Genomic DNA, 4,674 nt, shown 5'->3' on the forward strand with positions numbered 1-4,674 from the left:
TCCTTGTGGTGATTTTGGGGATTTTTTTAAGATTTTTTTTTTTAATTTTCACTGCTATAGCTGTATGACTGGGACTATACATTTTACACATTGGGTTAATTTATGCTAAATAAAGGTGTGCACTGATTGGATATTGTTTATATTTAAGCATGCACCTTGCTCCTTTTCACTATCCTGATGACGGTCCCGTGGGTATTGAAACGCGTAGATTATTATGTCTGAATAAAGGACTTGATTTGGATAAGTTTATGCCATGAGTGCTTTCTAAGGATTGGATATATATATATATTATACATACATATATGTATGGAAAGGAGCCTCTCTGTATTACTGTAATGTGGTACCTCCAGCTTCTTATGAACTTGAAGTCACAGTAGTCCCTAAGAGTAAAGTTAAAATGGTACTGGAGCTGGAGGGCTGCAGGTTGGCTTTTCTATAAACTCCCTGACTTCCCTTCTATATACACATAAACCAGGTACATGGTGGTGCTGATGGCAATTCTTTCACCAGAGGCACTTTTCTGAAAAGGGCAGCACTGCTGAGTTTATTATTGTGTTATTTATATAGCGCATAGCAACAACACATTCACGCTTCACTTTACAGACATTAATAAATACGAAGATGATATTCTTAGAAGCAATATTTTTATTTGTATAATTATATACATAATGTGAGCAGAACAAACAAGTTATATATGAAATAGTGCCTATTGGAGTAGGAAAAGTGGGTGGCACTAGGCAGGTGGGGTACAGGCTTCTTTCTTCACATGGACTCCAGTGAGTGTTTGGTACAATGTTCAGTATATGATCCATGATCTTCATTACAGAATAAGAGTTCCTTTGACTGTCGCCACGCTGTCTCATATCTGAAAAACAGAATCACAGAAGGATTTACATCTAAAGGGCAACTAAACTTATGTGTTGATTATAAATAAATAAGCAGTCAGATGAATCATTCAGCATTGTAGATGATTTTATTATAGACTTCATAATTAATTCTGCAAATTAACCAGTTACTCACGTGGGGGTACAAATGGTGTCCAAAAACCAAATCTAACATAAGGAATGTTCATTAACCGCCAACAGTAAGAGCCCCATGTTTAGTATTTGAGTCTTTCAGTGCCCTGTACTCTTTCATAATGCCCATTTGAGGCAAAATGATTTTCATAGGATAGAATGCCTGTACAAATAACCCCATGGTACATCCTTCATTCTGTTTAGGAATAAACCTACTTTTCATACCTTGGCGTGGATAAACATGGTAACCATCTTTAATATCTTCAATATCTTCTTCTCTGGATCTCCCAAGGTGGCAACTACAACCTTACCAGAAAGCAAATACAAACAATGTGAGGTAGTGCCAACTATTGGTTTGTTTCCTAACTTGGTGCCAGGTTTTACTTTCCTGTTTGTCACTTAAGGGAATCCCAAACCACAGGGAGTCTTGGCCTGCTCTTCTATAACAGCCACCTTTGGCTTTGGGCCTAAATCTCAGCTGCTCGGGTGCTAACAGGTCTTACCATATGAGAATCCAGAGACTCCCATGGGGCAGGCAAGGGTGCCAAATGTCGATTGTAGAGAAGAAGTCAGTAATTACAGAATGCATTGTGGGGCAAACTGAACCAAACACTTAGTTATCTGTTCAAATAGAGCAGAGTTATAAAAGACTGCATAATAACCTGCAGGGTGCTGTTTTAAAACCAGGCAGGATGTTACAGTGTCAGCTGTTGCTATAAAAATACAGTTTGTTTCTCACCTACTAGATCTTACTTGCCTGTTTACAGGTGAAGTTTTGGAATATGTTACAAACCATGAGCAGACTATTCCTACATTAGCCTACTCAGTCAGAACTTATTAAGGTGGGTCACCTGATCATCACTTTATATGAATAGACTTCTTATATGGATATGGACTGGCCCTCCACCCTCCCCATCCATTCCGTCTACTTATTTGATGTTCATTGAGAATCCTCTGAATGCCTCTTGCAGCTCTGATGGAATCCTTACAGCAGGCGGTGTCAGTGCCGGAGCCTGGCATTCAGGGTTCTCTTGGCTCTCCAGGTGGTCTTGGTTGTCCAGTTCAAATGGAGGCCTTATGCTTCGGTGTACTAGATGGTCCCAGTCCATATCCTGAAAGTTAAATGAAAAGGTAATATTTAATGATGAGTATCTGGTCCAAAAACTAGAATTGCTGGTACAAGAAATTATATAATGCATTACGAGGCTACGGCAATATTCATTAGTGCTTTTCTGTTTGTAAATTGAAAGGAATAGAATAGAAACCTACTTTGAAGAAGGGGTGCTGTTTCACCATTTCTGCACCAGCCTCACCCGAACCGAGGCGATGTTCTGGATCTTTTTCTAAAAGCTACAAAATATAAAAACAAACGTTGTTAAATAGTATTGTTTATGTCTATTTTATTATTCTACTGGGAAAGTATCCACCTAGGAAAGACAAGCAATTTTCCAACCCCATAGAGAAAGTAACCATATGCATATGTAACTGATCTGCTTGGATGGACTAATTAAGCTCATATTTAATTTATTAACTGCTTATATAAACCAGAGATTAAGTTCTGTATTTAGGGGACAAGCCATTATCAGTAATATCCCTTTACTAAACTGAGTACCCGCTTTTTCTGACATTCATAGCCAGACCCTATGGAATAGAAGGGACTCTCTGGGGTAATAATACATATTGTAAAGTTCAGTGAAAGCCTGAAACTGCCACTAAAACACACTAAAGGCCATATGTTATATCATGTTAGTAATAATAATAACTATACAGCATGTATGCCCTTAGTATAAAAAGTGACTAAAGGCACATGATACTAATTTGCTGGGGCCAACTTACGTCTTTATAAATGCTAGAGACTTCCTCTGATACATAGTCTGGTAACTCGATGTTGTCGTAAAGGATGCTCTGCATTTAGCTCAACGGGTTTCGTTGTGAATGGGTACTGAAAAAGTGAATCATTATTTTTTTAGCGAACAACATCCCAAGAGATATGATTTCAATAATGAACCCCAATCATTCCCAATGTAAGTTTGATAATAATAGGATTCGTTGTGCTTACCTCACACATGAGCATTATATAGGGTGGTGATTCCTAGGGCCACTCAGCCATTCTAGTTTACGCTCGATGCGGTATCCAATGGTTTCAGGAATAGATCTGCGGCGACGGATTGGTAAGACGATTTTGTGCAGCGACATGGCGTGTTAGTGCAGAGTACGCTGTAGTCCAAATCTTAAACGAAAAAGAAAGCTGGTACGAGGAAACTTGCAGATCTGGGGCACGTAATGATGAAATTTCAGGAAGCGAACTTTCACAAGTGCTTCCTGTTTCAACTGAACGATCGTAGTAGCCACTTATATACTACTATATTAAATATAAATAACCATTGAATCTGATTTTATCCCTGCTGTATGCCGCAGAATTATAAGCAACACTTATTGTCTTTGCTGAGGCCGAAGTCTACGATCTTAAGGTAGCCATCCCGGTCCAACAGCAATTCTCAAGCTTTATATCTCTGAATTAAAACCAAGTCAATAGTTTAGTAGTTATACAAAAAGAAATCCTTACAATAATCAGCAAGCGAATGATTAAATACATGTTACAGCATGAATCTGCGATCGAATAAAGATGATTTATTAATATTAATGCTTACCTATGGACAATGCCAAGGTGGTGTAATGCCTCCAGGCAGAACCGACACATGCGGTGTAAACCTGAATAGAGAAAAATAAAATTCAGTTACTATATTTTTTTCTTTATGATATATATAAGCTGATGTGTGAGATTGAGGGTGATCATAGTGAGAAGAAAGAGTTATCTGTATGATAGGTGTAGTTTGCTTGTATTACGTTACATTGTAAAAATATATGCTGAGATGATGCTTCACTGAAAGTGCCCCTTAGAGAAACTTATTCCTCATTCCCATTCTACTTACATGACTTAGTTCTTGCAGTTCCACGGATGTTAATTTCATACATGTCACCTCCAGGGAGATATTCCATCACACAAAATAGGTGAGACTCCGTCTGAAGTTTTCATGATGAACTGAGCAGGACAGGGTGTTCGGCAAAACTCACCTCTGGAGGATTTCCTTCTCTTGAAGACAACTGTGGGTTAAAATTATCCCATTATCACATGTGAGACTCACACAAGGGAAACATTACATTACCTTTATCTATATAACAGACACGGGACGATCAGAGCGTATAACACATGCAAATAATTTAAAGGAATGTGAGGTCAGACAGATACAAAATCAGAAAAGAAAACCTGTCTACATATAAAGCTGAATATGGAGAAAGATGAACACAAATATGGGCAATATTATCTTTCCCTGTACTCGCCTGTCCAAGTTGCCCCTTTTCAAATCTCCTCTTTTTTCAGGGCCTTGATAGCACTAGTTCTTGGTGTTTTTGTGCTCGGCTAGGAATACCTGGAGTCAGAAGACAGAAAGTTCAATCACTCTGGGTAAATCAGTAGTAACTAAACCTAACTGGCAATGAGTCGCTCAGCTACTTCCAAATGCTTTCTCCCAAACACTGGGCCCAGGTTGAAATTTCCAAGTGAGGGAGATCTGGGCTCAACAGGGCTGAAAAATAAATAAAGTTAATATATGTTTTTTTGTTCATGATCACAGACAAAGTTATCGTAATAAGCGTC

At 38.4% G+C, this 4,674-nt stretch overlaps 1 long non-coding RNA gene across 1 annotated transcript; it reads right to left on the reverse strand.

Annotated features, from left to right (window-relative positions):
- Window positions 1-627: 627 nt before the first annotated feature.
- LOC116410545 lies at window positions 628-2,348 on the reverse strand. Its single transcript, XR_004222464.1, has 2 exons — window positions 1,242-2,348; window positions 628-865 (listed from the first exon to the last, which is right to left on the reverse strand). It is a non-coding gene; the product is annotated as an uncharacterized LOC116410545 (long non-coding RNA).
- Between the last annotated feature and the right edge of the window lie 2,326 nt (window positions 2,349-4,674).

The sequence above is a fragment of the Xenopus tropicalis genome, chromosome 4, assembly GCF_000004195.4.
Source record: "Xenopus tropicalis strain Nigerian chromosome 4, UCB_Xtro_10.0, whole genome shotgun sequence".
Classification (NCBI taxonomy): Eukaryota; Metazoa; Chordata; class Amphibia; order Anura; family Pipidae; genus Xenopus; species Xenopus tropicalis.